The 19,287-nt window shown below is 40.6% G+C and overlaps 1 protein-coding gene across 1 annotated transcript in view; it reads left to right on the forward strand.

Annotated features, from left to right (window-relative positions):
- The first annotated feature begins 17,719 nt into the window (after positions 1 to 17,719).
- Svp (COUP transcription factor 2) overlaps positions 17,720 to 19,287 on the forward strand; it is a 190,045-nt gene continuing 188,477 nt past the window's right edge. Inside the window, exon 1 of the mRNA XM_077419569.1 lies at positions 17,720 to 17,817. The gene's annotated coding sequence lies outside the window, so the exon portion shown is untranslated. The remainder of the gene's footprint in view (positions 17,818 to 19,287) is intronic.

Raw genomic sequence — 19,287 nt, forward strand, 5'->3', positions numbered from 1 at the left:
GAATCGCGCGAATCGCTGAGCTTTTCTTTGTGCCGCGTCGCCGTCGATCGAAGCTCCGTTCGCGAAATTAAGCGGCGACGATTTCGCGCTCTCGTTCTCTTCAGTCAATTAAACTTTCGTCGCCTTTATATAAGTGGCCACGCTTTACCGCGGTGCAATTAACCGTTTCTATACGTATTATATACATTGCATATTAAATATCGCTTCGAACATTCGCCCGAATATCTGCCTGACAATGTCGCCGAAAATTGCGAACTTATTTATGCGAAAAACTCTGCGCAACAGAGTACAAGTTAATCGGAACGTCAATGTGCAATATATATATTGTAAAATGCAATAATTAAGAAATATATCCCTCATTATTGGTATAACTGCAATTGTATTTATCATTTTTGTTATATTTATTTGTTTAAACGCTTTAGCTTACAAATTTAGTATTTGTCTAATTATTATAGTATAAAAGTTAAATAAATGAGTACGTATTAATATCAAGTTACTAGTAATGTTTTTAATTAAATATTAAAAATTAAAAAGAATTTAGTTATTATTAAGAAGAATTCAACGGCAATTGTATTGAATATCCATTTTGCTTTTTAATTGACATAGTTATTACCTATCTATGTAATAACTTTAGCTTTTGCGCTTCGTTTCTCTTCTCTTATTCTTTATTTCATTGCACTTCGGTATTACGACAATAATTTCAATTATAACACTGCCGGCGTACAGTGGCCTTCCTTCTCTTATCTTCTTCTTATCCGTGGCCAGTGGATGCAGCTGATAAATAACGTAGCTTGCTCCTTTTTACACGAATGCTCTCACGATCCCGCGTCCGCTTGCTAAGAGCCGCGACGTTATGCATTAAGCAACGTCGCGTATCTCGGTTACTTCATCGCACGCATCTCTTTCTCCGTTCTCGAAAGTGCCTCATGTAAATCATACAGTGCGACACTGAGAACGAGCAGGGCATGTACATATACATATATACGGTCTGCGTGTCGGGCCTTAATTAGACGACGAAACGACGGATACGCGTCTCGGTGCTGAAATCGCCTCTAATTTGTACGAAACTATTATACGTTATTTCGAACTATCACGATCTCTCGGAAAAATCAGGGAAAGAAGATACATATGCATTATAATTTTAATATTTCTGATATCACGTTATTATTATTAATTACGGATTTAGTAATTATTATCTTTAAATTGTTTTATTTATAAACTGTTTAATTCTTTTTTTCATCTGTGTCTTAAAATTCGAGTATCAATAAAGTAATCAATGATATTCCATGATATCGATATTCCATTAATAACTATTTTAAATAAAATTGCAAAATATTTGAAAGCTATAAAATTATTGAAAGATTTATAATATGTAGGTAATAGAAATAATAGAAAATTTTGCAGAAGATACTTTATAGCAGATACTTGAAACTTGATAAAAAAAACTGTATATACTAAATGGATTACAAACATTCTGTTATCATCAAGATGTCCGAGTCTGGCTTAGCTGTGAGTTATAAGAGCAGTGAAATATAAGTAAAGTTTCGATACACGTTGCGCGCAGCGCGGAAACGACCACTTTCCGTTTTACGGCGGCAAACGTTAAAACGTAAACTGTATCATTTACGAGCCGTCTTGGCAAATCGATGCGTTTGGCATTTGAGCTGCCGAATGCCTGGTAGGCAGGCCAATTAGGAATCCGCCGCCTTAAAACCGGCGACGATATGGCCAACAGGTGTCTTATAAGCTTAGCGAGCGATCGTTTGAATCGTCGGGTTTTTAATAAAACGTTCGGGAGGAATCTGTATATCTGCATGCGGCGTTTACGGGAATACAAAATCAGTTCCTTAGCGCATGCGACACCCGGTTAACTCAGAATACTCCTTGCCTTAAATTGAATTAATTTGCATTTTTCAGCAATAGATTGAATTAACTTGTACTTCTTTTTGTTTATTAAATATATTTAATTATACGCGTTTTTACACAATAATTTATTTAATTTATTTTTTTTAAATGAAAGTAATAATACATATTTTTTAAACAAATAATAGTTAGGTACGCGTAGGTTATAGGTTCAAGTAAAGGTATATATAGATCGAATTATTTAGAATACGATACTTTACGATATGTCGCACACCAAGAAGAATACTGCTATGTATGAAAAGAATAAGTTTTTACATTCGAGTGTTTTCAAATTAAATTATTTTTTAGAGAAAAATATTTTTTACTAATATCGTCTGTTTCGAAATATCGATAATTATTTTTATTTCATTGGATAATATGCACGGCGCAAAATCCATAAGGCATGCCGAGAAAAATCATATATAACGATGCGTCTCTCAGTCTTGACACGTCACCTGCTTCTTCGATCATAATGCGACATCGATCCCTGAAAAATCACCGGGTAAATGGGAGAATATAGTATCCCCCGAGAACCGAAAGTTCGCTCGTGAGAAAACGGTGATCCAACGGACCGTTACGCCATCGAATCCTCAGCGCGTTGCGCCTCGTAAATATCTGCTTACGACACGTCCTCGCGATTCGTCACGCGCGCGTCTCGGACTTCCGGAAGATTTTGTCGGAAATCGGGGAACGAACTCTCTGATTAGCGTGTGAACGATCGTCTATTCGTTTACTAACGAGAACCATTCTAAGTTCTAATTGTGTGATTTTTGTTGATATTTTTGTAAATTTTTAAAGCGAAGAAAGAAAGTTTTAAAGAACAATTTTGATCTCAATTTTAAGATCAAAATTGTTCTTTAAGAATATACTTGCTTGATTATACGAGCGGAAACTACCGATGATAAAGTTCTTTTTTTAGCTTTTAAATATATGTTTTAATCTATAATAGTTGCATTTCTTCTTAAAAAATGTATTAACTATTAAATGCACGGTCTCTAATAAAAATTCATGAAAATTAAAATAACCGAGAAATGATCCCAAGAATTTTAAATCGGATTCTGCGTAGAATTACATAATAAATTTAAAAAGGCGATACTTAATTCTGAATATCTATCACCTTAAATTAATGTTATTGAATATTTATTACCTTAAAATTTGGACCGACCTTTGCGAATACTCATTTTTGGGAGTCTCATGGTGGGGTGAGATCAGCCAGAAAATACATTCACGAGTGGGACAACACGTGTGTTTCACGGAAACCGGGAGACACGGCGGTGTCGAATTCGTAATTGGAATGTCGCGAGGGAGCGTGTGGTTCATCGGGGGTTGCGCTCGAAGAGAAAGCGAGTCCGGGGAACGTCCGTACGAAGTAGGGGACTGAAAAAATGTGGCCGGCATGCGAGATATCTGTCCCCCGATATAGTGTCGATATATACCGAGGGGCGGGGGGCCAGCGGGGGTGACAGTGGTGCCCGTCGGCGACTCGTTTACATATTGGTAAGCTCTCTGCGGGTCCGGGTCCGCGCGATAGATGCGATGCGGCGATACCGCGGCGCCGGAGCCCGGGCTCTCTTTCGAACTTTCTCGGCGGCGGAGGAAGGGGAGGAGAGAGAGAGAGAGAAAAAGAGAAAGAGAGAGAGAGAGAGACACGGCGAAGGGGGAGCAAAGAACTACGCGAGGTGGAGGTAAAGATGGCAGGGGCAGATGGTGCGAAGATCGGACCATTGTTTGCCTTCTGACAGCGATAAGTTCACAATAAAGTTACATTCGCTTCCAAGTAAGTTCCTGTCCTCTCCCCGTCGTGGTTTCCCTCCTTCCCTCCCTCTCTCTCTCTCTCTCTCTGGCTCTTCTCTTCTTAGTCGCCCCCCGCGCACCCTTTCCGCGCTGCGGGAGCTTCTTCTCTTCTGTGGACACATGGGAGCTCCTTCGGAGGAGGTGGTATACTCACTAGCGATAACCATAACTCTCTGTACACCCGCGCCACTATGTCCTCCCCGTCGCCCTGCCCCTTTCGTTGTTTCTCCTGTTTCGCCCTTCTCGTCTGGACTCGCCATTCTCTCTTTCTTTCTTTCTTAGAATTTTCTCATCACTTCTTCGCCATGTCGCTTCCCTCCCCCCTGGCCCCCGATCACCCTGTCGCATCGACCACGGCTATTCCGCAATTGTTTTCGACCTTTCTTGCTTGCTCTTGTTGCGGTTGCCGCTTGCAGGAGAATTTCGCGTGCCTTCCGTTACCGCGTTACCACGTACTTTACTGGAGTTTTTTTCTTCTCTTTCTCTTTCTCTCGTTCGTTTTCTTCATTGTTCATCCCTTTCTTCTCCTCGCTGTCTGGCATCTATTTCTCGAGCCGTCGCACCTTCCTCCGGACTTTCGCGTTTTCTCCCACTTTCTGCACTTCCTTTCATCCTCGAAATGGGCATCGGAATTCATGAGACGAAATTGATGATTACGACGTCGAAACAACGAGCCGAACGAACAACAGCTACTTGTCGAGCCATCCATAAATCCCATTCTCCTCCTACATTCTTCTTTCATCTCTCAACGATCCGACTCGTTCGCTGATTTCATTTCTTTTTCTCTCACTCTCCTTCGCTTCTATTTCTCCGCCTATTCTCCGTAATATTCTTATCTTTTCCGAAGTGTCTTTCATTTTCATTGTTTCTCAGATGTTTTAACCGTTGTAAATAAGGAGGACCGTAAATACTCGCGCGTGCGGATACGTTCTTTTTGCTTGGCTCTTTCTCTGGCTGTTTCGTTTCGAACGAGATACGATACGCGGACGATGGCCGCGGTTCCCCGTCGAGATAATTGTCTTTGCTATTTGCCGTTTGTCACACTTTCGCGCTCTGTACAGCTGTAATGACAGCGTAACTAAACTCGCCGAACTTCTAGAGCTACTGTTTCGATAAATTATAATTAAATATTCTTTTTCTAAGTTATATAAATAAATGTACTCATAAGAGATAAACTGTTTAAAGATTACTATAAGAAGAAAATACTTTAAAAATCTCTAAAAATATCAGATATTTAAAGAATTTATGAGTTTTACTAGCCATTAATATTTTACGTAGAATTTAAGATATCTTTGCGTCAGATATGATTTAGAAATAGAGATTCCATAGAACTTTAGCAAGAGAATGGCTCTCGGAAAAGTATGTCATCAAGATTAGGAAAAGCAAGATAGGCAACTAAAGCAGAACTCCTTGCGATATACCCAAGACGCGCCGCGATACTCGACGCTCGACGCGTAATACTCGCACGGATAGCTAATACCGCTCCATTAGGCCCAATTAAACAGACAGTTAAATACACATTCCGAGCATAGTATACGCTGCTCGTAGCACGCGGTTATGCTCAGTGATATTAGTTGCCGCCATTGGATACAATTACCAGAAGATATCTGAGTGTATCAAAAACAATCCTGACGTTTTATTCAGCTTACAAGCTATAGCTAACTCGTAGTTAGCCTTCCAATTTTAATGTAGTTTTTTCTCTTAAAAAATATAAAATTATTAATTGATAACACGATAAGCTATGATCTTATTAAGTTAATAAGAATTATTTTAACTTGATCAAACGAGTATAAGATTTGTTGATACTTCTAAACTAGCAGAAGTAATCATACATAATATCTATAAGATATGCATCTGCATATATGTTTATTTTAAATAAGAAATACACACAAATTCGGCAAATATAGTCTTTAAGAAGATTTCGCAGCAGTCTCGCGACAAGAATCGAATCATAGAAAGATCGTTAAGTCCACCGTACGACTCCTTAGAGGACTAAAAGCTCATCGCCTCGATGAATTATTACCGTAGATAAGTATATCGACGGTTGGATAAGGCTCGCGATGGGAAAAAACTGAGCTGCTAAACGCACCATCGAGTCGAGAATGGCCCGATAACCGTTATTATTACTTATCGCCTTTTGAATAATGCGATTGACGTCCGCGAGTTCTCGTTCTCCGAGTTGAACAGTTTTGAAAATCGATCATAGTACTGTTCAGAAAAAAAGACAGATACATCATAGAGATACATATGTAGATTAAATTTCTTTATTTAAGTATGTTAATTAATGTATGTTAATAATTGAACTATATTTGAACAATCTGTGCTATCTTAGGAAACTATACAAATGTTTTCTTTTAAGTTAAACTGCATTGCAATCTCTCTAGATTTGTCCGCATTTTTTTCGTGTTACATCATTCTTACTTTTTACGACTTGGCGTGTTATATCATTCTTATAGTTACGAATCTCTACAAATTGATCATTATTTTAATGTTTGTTAATGAGTATTTGAGGAACCACAAGAGCTCCGAGTTAATAGATCTCATATTCTCAGTGCGTTTTGCGCGTGCGGGTGCGTCCGCCAATTTTCGTTCATAAAATATTTTTAGCCGTGCATGGTGATTCCACGATCCCCGATAAAGACGTCGCGCGCGGAAGCCGTCGTCTAAAGCCGACAAGAGAGCACGGGAGAGAAAGAGAGAGGGAGATAGAAGTTGGTGGCACTTTGGTGGTGCATTCGGAGAAACGCGGGGCCGTTCGTGGGAATAATATAAGATGGGCTCGCATCTGCGCGAGTTATGACGGAGCGAGCCATTAAGTGGCCGTGTTTATTTTTAGAGGGAACCGAGAGAGCCTAGAGAGCGCAAAGTGGAACTCCTAATTGTTCTCGTTAGCGCTCAGCTCGCATCTGTCTGAACCCGTGAACTCAGGACGACGGACGACGACGGACGACGACGGACGACGACGGACGACGGAGAATACACGGAGCCCCTGCGCGCGGGGCTCTCGCGCGGGACGAAAGGGGCCCGTGAGGGTAAGAGGGACGATGACGTCAGGACTGACCGGTGGTCGCATCGGACGGTCTTGACTGGGCGGCGCAAAAAAAAAAAAAGATTCTAATAAAAAATAAACGAAGCCGTATCGCGCGGCGGAGCGGGTTACGAGAGCGAAAAACGCATTTCGCGGACTGCAGGCGAAAACAGATGCTCCGACGGGATTTGCATAAACGAGGCTAAGCCGAAAGTTAATGTCGCGCGTAACGATCTGCCCCGGATTGTGGGCATGCCGTGCGGTGTCGTATGCTCTCGCGCTTTATTGTTATTCATTGGAACCCCGGCCCGACGCGCTATGGAAATTAATTCCATGTTACACGCTGCTTATTCTGTGTTTCTCTATCTTTCTCCTTTTGTCCCTTGTCGCGCCGCCCTAATCGCACGGTGCATCGGTCGTTGTATATCATTTGTAATTAATTTCAGAAACGATGTTATAAAATTGAACACGCGGCGAATTCGATCACTTATGCGAGGAAAACCATAAGCGACGCTTATCACAACTTTACATGTAATTTTATAGGTTTGTAAAACAACAGATAATCCTAACAGTTTTTTTTTTTTAACTAAAAATATTGTTAAAGGAAAAAAATGTTTTAATTTTATTATTTCAGTTTTATTTTTATAAAAAAGTCTGACATTACAACAATTTTTTATTTTCAATCTATGACCCAAAAATCAAAATAAAATTGGGTGTCCAGTTTCTACTTGAGATAGAAATTTGTATGACGGCTGTCAGATTAATACAGGGATGAGAAATCACGGAAATTAAAGCCGGTACACATTTTACATAAAAGCGGCAGACAAAAAACGAAGACAGTTGAATTAAAAATACAATTATTATTTTAAAATATACGGATATATAAGAATTCTCTCTTTTTATTCTCAAAGAATTCCATCGCGAAACACGCTATGCTCAAAAAATTAATCACGTATAAAATGGTTAATAATTATTTATATTATAAAGAGAGATTAAATTATCCACAATATTCGAATAATTTGCGATGCATAATGGCTAATTATGCGAACTTATTGTCGAAGCACAAAAATAGTTGTCCGTATAATTATTCAGGTACAAATGGCGATATTAAATTATTCGAATAATACCGAATTCTGTTGCAAAAATGAGCACGAGATATGGTCGAAGATAAACCACTCCCGCGGTATGTAAACGATAACGATTTCGTAGTGGCGGATGCTTTACGCGGGTGCAAAATACGAGCGAACGACCGGGGGGGAATACGGCAGCCCCTCTAACGAAAAGCGTACGTTGCTCGCGACGAGGCAACGACATAATATGAATAAACTCCGGCACTTTTCGCATACGCGATCGGGAGGGAGAGAGAAAAAAACGGATTTTCTATTTACGATGACCATTTGGGTTTCGTATGCCGGCCGGGCCGAGGGGCGACTCGTTGTCGGTGATTTTGCCAGCTTTATAGTAAATTTCCCGCATAAAGGCGGCGTGGCACCCCTCGGTTTTATGCCATTATTACGTATGCAAGTGTGGCTGTAGAAGTTTCCCAACGAAAGTGAACGGCACGGGGCACACGGTGTGCCGTTGCACCGAATCTTTTTCGGGCCGCGATTGACCGCGGTGAAGACAAACCGTCGGCGGTCAATAAATGTAATGATACACAGGATCGGTAACTTTTTATAAGTAATGTGAAAAGAGAATTTACTTTTTATGCGTCAGGTGTATTTCACCTGGTGTCGCAGTCGCGAAGTAAAGCATAACATGAGCATGACATAAATCGGCAGCTTCAAATTATGCGAAATTTTCTCCGTATAATATGTGAGTGCAACATATTGAAAACACGATAAAAGAAAAACATGAAATAAATTATATAGAGAATTTTGTGGGATATACAATATTATTTTAATGAGAATTTTTTGTAACTCTTTTGGTGGCGATAAATAATGTATTTATTACAAACGTATACGAATGTATTGGAATTTTCTTTAATAATTTTTCCATTTTTTTGAAATATGATTGAATTACAAGAATTTTTTATTTATTTTTAACAGCACATATTTTTATTTTTATAATTATACAATAATGTTCCTATATCGTTAGATTTGTTATTTTGCCATGGTATACACTCTATTATATATTAGTCAATTTTAGAAACAGATATTTTTTGTATATAGTATATGTATCCAATCATCGATACTTTTTATTATACTTAAATTTTATACAATTATATTTCAAGAATAATTTCAAAACTAGTTATATTAAATATTGTATTACTAAAGCTGATTGTTTATTAGCAGAAATGGCGACATAGTTTATTGACTTTAGATCATATAAAAAGGTAACCGCGATTAATAGGCACGGTCGGTTTCGCCCTGCTCTAATTTCTTTTGCTCTATTGAATATTCCGCACGAGGAGTACTTTGTACCGAGAATAACGCGCGCGCCCTTCGTATAGGGCCCATCCGACGAGTGACCCGACCTCGTTGCAGGGTCCCGAGGAGCTTGTCATTGTGTTTTGGGCGTGCTGTAATCCGCGTTGACGCGTTCAACCGAGCGTTTATAGAAATGCGAAGAAAGAGGAGAGGAAAAGAGAGAGAATCAACGAGAGTTTCGCACGGCCGTTGCCAGTATTCATAAGTTGGAAACATTTCCATAACGAAATATACTAAGTTAGAGAGTGCACCTCTTGTCACTAAATAAAGTTTCCACGTGACAGATTTCGCTGTAATACTTATATTCATTGGCATAAAATAACGTGCTTATATGAATAAAGTTTACTTTACGGTAGTTACATATTTCAGAACATGTATAGACAACTTCTTTTATTAATTAAAAAGAAAAGGTCAGAAATTCTACAAGCTATTCTATAATATTAGTCAAATGAAACCAATAGACATATATATACTTTGAACGATGATGAAATTTTTATTCGCGTTCCTTTGTTATTAGAGAATTATTTAAGACTTTTACTGTTTTTCTCTTGAAAACAATTTTGCTTTTCGATATAATTTCGATTCGTTTAAATTCTCGCTTAAATTACTAAAAGCAAACGATTGAAAACACCGGAAATTAACAGTAATGTATACGTATTTGAATAGAAAAATTAAATGAAACCGAGATCAGGTCAGCGGCATCGATGCTATCGCAGTGCCGTGCGTAAGTGGAGAGTCGGCGGACGACGTTTAACAAGTAGTCACGACCTTTGAAAAAAAAACTTGCCGAGGTAGGGAAGATTTTCATCTACGTCGCGGGCGGATGACGGCAGGTGATAAAGCTTCGACTTTACGATAGTGGTCTCGAGGAGGAAGGGGGACGGCCCCCTCGCTCGCTCTGCGCACAGATCGTTCTACTCATCCTAAAGCATCGCGCGCGCGATTTATGTCTTGAAAATCAGATGCGCCGAGAGGCTAAACTTTCACACTCTTTCACTCATGTCAGAAACTGATATAAACAGACTTTAGATTTTGATTCTCGTGTAATTTATACAATTTTATCATGAAATTTGAAACGTGTGCTGAGAAATATAGGGGAATGTTCTAAAAGTATATTTATTTGAGTTTTGCCATTTATTTATTCTAATTTCCACAATAATAATCTACAAAGACATATTTATAGCTGTCTCTAAACTTATTTAAATCTATTGATAAAATATCAGCAAAAATTTAGTCGGTTCGCCTAATATTCAACGGATTAATAAAACGCAACGATCGCGTTTGCATCCTGTGATCTTTTTTTTTACGACAGCACAGATCTTCGTAACGAACGGTAACTTACTTGCTCGCGAGTTCGACGATGCGTTACGCGGCAAAAAGTGTCCGAGTAGGATAACGACGTTCATGGTTGCGGATTCAGCGTCAGCTCCGAGTATATCGGTGTTGGCGGTAGATTTATCGCTCCGAGGAAAATGACTCGCTCGCTCGTGTCTAGATGCGAGCGAGCGAGCGAGCGTATCGTAATCTTCGAGTCGATGAAGATAACCCTGGCTCGTATCGATACCGAGCTTCGATGAAATTGACACATCCATCTATCACCCGGCATATGCATGGCACGCATGGGAAAAAGCCGGCGCGGCGCGACGCCGCGGGACTGACCATGCATAATTCACCGTATCTCCGTCGAGCGGCCCGAAATCCTGAATAATAAGAGCGGACTTGAGCGTTTTTTTTGTCAAACCCCGCGACATCGTTCATAGCGGGGTACCCGTGGATCTTGTGCTTCGTCGAGATATCTCGCCGAATTGACGGAGAGAAAGTGAGAATGTCGTTCTCTGTTATGTTTCGGTCAAAGTTGTGTATTCGTGAGTAATTCGGGTAAAAGAAGACTTTGAATAAAGTGTGTGAATAAATAATTCTTTTTTTAGAGCTTACACATTTTAATAACAAATTCTACATATCAGTTTTTATAAAACTGGACACTGCTCCGAAATTTTCAAGATTTAAAATTGAAAGGGATTATCTTCAGGAGACATGTTTCCGAAAAAAAAAGATACCTTCTTGATATGAGAAGAATTTTTGCTAAGTTTGCTGAACGAATACATAAAGAAATAATTGATAATTAATACAATTATACACTCTACTTTCTTGAAAGAAAGGTGTGTATTTAGTTCGTCGCGAGATAGTCGAAAGTTGAAAGTAAAACATATGAATGTTTTGACGCGATTAACATCATTGACCGGGCACTGCGAAATAATTTGCAACGCATTCCGCGGTTCCTATCGATGCATCGACGTGTGAGATCGTGGACGGCCGATCGTCGCAGCAGACGCGCGGAGGAGACAGCACCGAGGTCATTTCCGTCGAGGCGGTGAACGAATAGAAGGGTCGGTGGGTTGGAAGCAAAGGACGATGATGGAGAGGAAGAGAGAGAGAGAGAGAGAGCCTCACGAGAGACGAGTCCCTTACCGACAATGGCGATCGGTTCGGGTTACGAGGACCGGCAGGGCGAGCCGAAGTTCACGGCATCCAATATGCAATAAACATACGGGGCTTTGACGTATTTAATAGTAACGTGGTCGTATAATGCTTGACATGCATGGAAGCTTTTATGGGGATGGGTATCTTGGTGCGGCTCGAAGCACCGGCCGTGTCTCTCCCGAGCGGCGAAAAGGCCCCGAAGGTATCCCGACTATCCGGATCTAATATCGCATCGCGAATTAGTCAGTTGAGAATCGCTGCTCTCTCGCCCCGCTCGCCTCGGAGAAGTGTAGCCGGCGGTTAATTGCATGTCCAAGCCCGGGGAAGGATCCTTAGGCTGTCACGGGCACGATGGCCCCTCTCGCGCTTCTCGCGCGTGCAAGGCCCAGACGTGGGACACGTGTCCGTTCGCGACTTCTGAAACTACTAGTCTCGTGACGGCGAAACTGTTCAGATTAAAAATAGCGAAAGTGCAATTTGCGTGCTTCTTCCTCGTCGCCGAAAATTGCGTTGTCGGTCATGAAATTGTGAGTTTTTTTTTAGGACTTTCGAGGGATTTTATTTAATTAGGATTGGGGGTACGCGAGCCGGATGATTGTTCACTAATTAAACCACGTTTCGCGGAATTGTTATTTCCGAAACTGCGACCTTCAATAACGCAACTCTTGAGGCATTATTATAATTTTTGAAAAACTGAATTTTTTATAATGTATTATTTTGTTAAAAAGTCGCGGTTCCTAAGAATGTTATTTCTGTAATTGTGTCTTCTGGAAATATGACAATCTAAAATCGTGGCTCTCTTGAGATTAATTCACGAGAGCATAACTCTCGCATGTTGGAGACCGTAGTGTGGATCATTAAGAAATATATTATATACTTTTTAATTACATTTATACACTTATATACAGAAGCAAAATACTCTCTTGTTTTAGGAGTGACTTTATTTTCTCGTTTCTTTAGTCCGAGCTAAATACATCGAGCCAAATTCATAAGAAAGAACCGTTATGTCGTCTGAAATATTTTATAAACTTTTTACTGTTTTTTTTTATTGGCGCACTTTACACTGAAATTATTAATATTTTATTTGTTTCTTTCTATTTCTCGTAGAATTTAAGAGTATTCGTCTGTTATTGTTGTAAAAGCGAAATGCGATTGTCTGATTGAATATGTTAAACTACTAATATTGTTGTGCATGCGATATTTAATACGTTGATTTTTATTATTGTTAGAAAGACTTTGCTTTTACAAATGATGGTAACGCATGCGAATAACGCAGAGCTATTATGATACGCAATGCTAGAATGGGTACTGTAGTCAACGCATTCTTGACTAATGACGGTTCTCGTCGTATTGCCGCAACCGTCGCTGACGGATTACGAGACTCCGCACATATTCCATCCACGCATTCGCATAGGATGAGTTATCGGATAACCATCGGACGTCGCGTAAATCATCATGTTTATGCCGTCAAGAAACTAAGCATGAATATGTCAGTTGTTTCAAAATAGCTATGAAGAAGTCAAAATTTTTTCAAATTTGGTTCTTAACATGAGTAGAGGATTTTGCACCTCAGGAATATATCAACAAAATTTTGTAGAATTTTTATATTTTTCCATTCGAAAATTATTAGATAATCAAACTCTTGATAAAAATAATGAGTACAAATTTTGTACTTATGAAGAGAAAGGGAAGGCTCGCATTAGTTACAAATTATTATTCATTATGTTAAATGTAATATTATTTTATTACTTTTTTTTATTACATTCTAATGTGTACTTAACAATTAGCAAATTTTACGATATGAATGATTTTAAACTCATAAAATGTTTTAAAGTCCTTTAATAATTTTTGAAAGACCACTTAAAATTTATCCGTAAAACTGTCGCCGTTGAGAAGCATTTTTCGCATCGGGTTGCGCGATTTTATCTGTTTGCATGATTACGCGACCTCGAATGAGCAAACGAGAATGGGAACGGGAACGCGAGGTAGACGAAAGAAAGGAGGGAAAAGGGACGAACGCGAACGCATCGCTCGAACGGTGTTTCAATCTCCATAATGACCGCTCGGCTCTCGCTTCGTGGCCGCGCACTGAGAGACAGAGTGGATGCTAATAACAGGGAAACTCCATAGTGTCCGAAGGTACCACTCATTCAGAGATACTTCTTTTGCGCCCACACGTTTGTTCGCGAGTGGAAAGTGAGAGAGGGAGGGAAGAGGGTTGGTCGAGAGGTTGGAGAGTCGATTCGTACAAGGGTGGAACGAGGGAAGAAGAGAGGAAGAGCGCACGAAAGTTGGGTATTCAATGGCCCGTGTCATCGCGCGAAGGCACATACGTAATGCCCGATGTAAATACGAGAGAAAGAGGGAAGGATAGTCGGGGGAGGGATGGGGGGTGCAGAAAGAAAGAGAGAGATCCGAGAGAGCAACCGGGAGAGCCGAAGCCGCACGAGTTGTGGTGGATGAACAATGGAACACCGGTATACCGCAACACCACCGTATCTCCGATACCCCTTTAATCCCCTTCCCGCTATTCTCCCTCGCTTTCCGTTTCCTTCTAGGTAACCTATCCCTGTCTCACAGGTTATATTTTAAACGTTTGTAAAACTTGGTAATATATATATATATATATATATATATATATATATATACTTCAACAACTGCTACGTTTATATTTATATAATATATAAACGTAGCAGAGAGTTGTTGAAGTATCACGAAGAACGAGGCTACAACGACGTCGACGACGGTGATGATGAAAGAAGGAGGGAAAGAGAGAGAGAGGGGGAGAGAGTGGCAGCCCATCAGGGATGGCATGGGGGTAGAGACCGGGCCATCGGGGGCCGGGGCAACAATTACACAGAGTGCGCTACCGCGGTGGAGCCCTTTCAGCCTCTCTCCCACCGGAGATGATGGATTTGTTGTCTTCGTGGTCCCTCTGGTACATTGTGCATCTACCGGACCGTGCCACCACGCCAGTTGCTTCCCTCTCTCTTTCTCTTCTGTAATTCTCGAGTTATAGAGGACCGCGTGATATTGGGGAAAATGGTCGCGCGTAAATAGCGATGAGCATAGACTAATGAGCGGAGAATTGGAAAACGATGAAAATTAGCGGGTAAGAATTATCATTGTTCATCGAAGTGGCTTTAAATTAGCTTCTTTTCTTTTTCAACAGTTTTGACGTAGATTTATCTGTGATTACAGTTAACTATCAAGCTTCAGCATCGCCAACATCTAAGAGTTTATTTGAAAAATAACTAATAGTATAATTTAGTATTCTATAATACCAATAAAAAAGTACTTTATTATTCACATACAGTATAGTTGAAGAGAAAAGAATATTATGTATATGCAAAAAATATTTATTCTTCTATAATTCTATATTGTCATACAATCTGATTGTTTCCTATCTTTAAAGCTGAATTGTATGTATATTGCGTCAACACTGTTTAACAACTCTTTTCTCTTTCTAGCAATTAATTTTTATTAAACACTTAAAAACTTTTAAAGCATTATCTTTTATTTTTTAAATTTTATATATATACAAAATGGCGAAATTATATTGGATATTGCTAAATTAAAAAATTGAATCCATATCTCGAATGAGGTAATTACATAGTGAACAAGCTATCGAGTTTTTTTTGCGATAGCAAGAGCCAATGTTGACGATTTTAATCATATTGATCGCTATGTCGTTGTTTCGATGAAATAGTGCTTCACTTAACCCATCAGTTTGCAAATACTTATGCTCGGTCGGAATTTACGATGCGACCGGCATATTTTATTACGTACTGCGAAACGGACATCCTCCACGAGATATTTATGTGACCGTCGCAGGCCGGAAGAAGAGAGTTAAAGGTAAAGGAATGAGGCCAGAAGAGGATAGACGGCTTTGATATAGAATTAGTCGGAAGAAAAAGTCGACCACGTCGGCACAGGATTAAAAAACTGGAATCTCGCATGGTCTAGGTAGTTGCGACAGGAGTAGATGGGATTCCACCCTCGCGGTCGACTCGGGGGAAAAAAAATGGTAAAAGGGATTCAGGAGAAAGAATAAGCTGGCCGAATTAGCGACGGAGTTTCGATCTGCAAAACCGCGCGCTGTCAATGGTATCCATGAAAAAAGAATCGTAAACTTTTCCAAATGGTGAAGCCATTACGAGCTACGAGACGTTACGCAGCAGACGAATATTGTCGGCATATTTTTCTGTGAAATTCGTATACTCGGAATCTTATCAATTTTTGAGCATTCAACAGCAACGCAGACGTAATAAACTAAGTTATTGTGAAATTATGAGAGTTTATTTAAAGATTAGATCCATGTTGCTAATATATATTTTTACATTAAAGAAATGAGAGAATATATGGAATATGCATGCTATAAACATTTCATTGTATAGACATGAAAATGACAAAAGATTTTAATTGATTTTTTCTGTGTTGTTTTTCTGAAGTTTAAGAAGAAGCTTTATATACTTTAATTTAATTTTAAACTTCAGAGAATATATCAACTATTAGAGAATATCAATTCTTTGATTTTAATTCTTGTAAAAAGAAATAGGAAGAAAGATATTATGAATGAACTTGATTAATCTCCATGTTAGAAAATATAGGAAAGATTTGCTTGTCTTAATCAGATTTTCCATACAAGATTTTCATATATCTTTACTTTTATCGATTAAGAAAATATAATTTGTAAATAATAGATCGCTGCTACTACTCAGCGGATTTCTCGAAAATATACTATATGCACATGTTGCATCTCGGAGTCACGCGAGTCACATCTGGCGGTTAATCGAGAGAGGACAGACACACAGCACGAGAATTCGCTCGCGCGAGGCACGAGCGATCGTCCGGCTGCCTTGGGTATACACGCTCTGGGCACTAAAGGGTCATCGTCGGCTGATTACACGAATGCGGGGCAAAACCGATGGGAAGTGAACCGAGAAGCGCCTGGAGGCGCGTTCCTCTTCCGCTGGTGATCGACGATGATGGCCCGTGGGTGACGGCGTGTGGTGGGGTTGGGGGTCAGCCCCGTCGAGATACACCGTGCCGCTGGGTGAGCCACGAGGGTAAGACCTCGGTGCCCTGCAGAGGTCCGGGTCCCCGATTAAGAGGTTCTTCCTTATAGTCGCGCGCGGCGTCCGCGCCACGAGAGGATCCCTGTTTTGTCTCCTCGCGCCTCTTTTCTTCGCCTCTCTTCTTTCTCTCTCTGTCTCTCGCCACCCAGACGCAGACGGCGTGGCTGCGGAACTCGAGATAGGCGTTTCTTCCCTCGCACGTAGCTTGGACTATTGACCGAGGAGATGTTCCTTGTATACTCTGCCTATTTGTCTTTCGTACTTCGCGTACACGTTTTCTTGCTTGTGCTTCTCGCGAGGATGGCTTCGAATTGCAAGTCACTGTGAGTCGGGCAGATATCGATTAGCAAATAAACAATCACTTCGCATTTTTCTGAAAATGATATTCTTCAGCTTTTCAAACAGAAATTAGTTTTAGAAATTTGATTACTCTAATCTTTTATCTAATGTTTAATATCTATAGTATTCTTGGAAATCTTATGTCGTAGGTGTCAAAATTACAGATAGCAAATATCTATTGTTTTGACATTGTGATATCAGAAATTTACCATTTCGATATTAGAAATATATCGCCAATTTTTCTGTTACTGTAACTTTTAACTAAATCAATTTTGTTTCTTATGTATACCGTACATATATATTTATTCTGCTGAGCAATAAACAATTTTATATAGCGTCAAATATAAGATGTAAAAATAGAGATTGTTTCTCTCTTATTATGTGAAAAGAACTTACGCATCACTAATTCTTATTCCATATTTACAATTGATAGCGCAGCTTTACATAAAAAGAATCGATTGCATTCACCAGGAGGTAGCGTAAATCGACGAGGATTTCGTGGTGTAAGGGATCGGTGGGGTCATTTACTATCTATGTGCGTCGGTCGCGACGACGATGCTATGCCGGGGGCTGGGGCCAGACCGTTCTCTCTCTCTTTCTTTATATTTCTCCGTCCGGCGAAAGCCCAGGCTCCTTGTGCTGATCTTCTACCTTCCTTTCTTCCACAGAACGGCGGAACAACGGATGGGCATCCAGAGGCGGGAGGTTGGGCGAGCCTTGGAGATAGATGGCAGACTTTCGTGGTGCGCGCCCACATAGCAGCAATGTAAGTCATGCTTCTTTATGGGGCAGCCCGTGACCCCGCTACTTGTAAACCGACTAAAGATTCAGAAATAGCTGCGGCACGGTTACGAGCTCCCTGTCCGCGTTCTTTCCCCTGCCCCCCCTACCCCCATCACCGCTTTACTCTTATGGCACGCTCTCACGTATACCCGCCGCGCTCTCGATCGTTCTCATTGTCTTTCCCTTATCTTTCTTCCCCGCGCCGATCGATCCGTACGATCTGAGAAGCATATCGTCGGCCAATATCATAACGTATTTACCGCGATACAGTCCAGATGACAGAGTCTCGTGAGGTCATCCGGGAAGGTAGCTGAAATTACGGTGATTATCGATGCATCCGTCGGGACGCTCCTTTTCTGGGCCGTCACTTCGCGACGATACGCGGTGATCGCGATCGCGTGTCCTTTCGCTATCGTGGAAAGCTGAAAGATCGATTTAAACTGATGGTTCGAGCATTCTACTCGCGGTCGAGTTTGCTTGTATCTCGAACATGATCGATTCCCCGCGCGACACGGCGCCGAGCAGGCGGAGAGGAAAAGGATTGTCCGCGCGGCGCGTGGATCGAACTCCTTACAATAGGCTTATTATGTTGCGGTGCTTTCCAGCCAGGCAGCGACCGATTCAAAATGTCTGTCGATAGTCGTCGTCGCGGAATCACCGCCGTCGTATATGCATACACACATGTGTCGGAATATAATAATATTACCGGACATGCGTTATCTGTGAGAGAGAAAGAGCGCGCGCACGCGAAAGACCGATGCACGATCAATCATATCTCGCGGAGAAAGGCGCCTATCCTTCGCGGCCGAAGCGGAGACTATTCAGCGCTTATTTATCGGTCCGGAACGCGCGCGTTGCTACGTTGCCGGAAACGTTGAGAGAAAACGGCCGCGGGACAACCGCGCGATAGTTCGTCGCGCGTCTCGATGAAAGAGCCAAGAGAGCAACGCGATCTACGATCGCGCGCACTTTCGTCTTCGCGAGATCATCTCGGAAACGTCGTCCCAGCGATGACTCCCTGGCCGCTCGTAAGTCATGACATCTTGAAGCGAACAGTTATCTAAATATTGTACCGTGGTTAAGAACGCGGCTGCATGTACTTCATTTATCTTTCAACTAGATACGACGCATGTGACACCTGATATTAATAGATGTAGGGGATGTTAAAGAGCTTATGCCAGCGGTAATTTAACTGGAAAGAAATCGACGGCGGATTTATTCGCGCAAAAACGTAATCTGACACAGGAGCATTCTAATTTTTAACGTAAAGTAATAATAAACCATAACTAAACATTAAACTAAATATGTGCTGCACGATAATTAAAGAGCTGAATTAATCTCAGAAGACAATACACATTATAACGTTAAATATTTATATTTTTTATTATTAAATTTTATCTTTAATTGTTTTATTTTTGCTTACCTTTTTCATATTGATTTATGAAATATTTTG

This window comes from Temnothorax americanus, unplaced genomic scaffold (genome assembly GCF_048541705.1).
Source record: "Temnothorax americanus isolate GAGA-0224 unplaced genomic scaffold, ASM4854170v1 Scaffold56, whole genome shotgun sequence".
In the NCBI taxonomy this organism is placed as follows: Eukaryota; Metazoa; Arthropoda; class Insecta; order Hymenoptera; family Formicidae; genus Temnothorax; species Temnothorax americanus.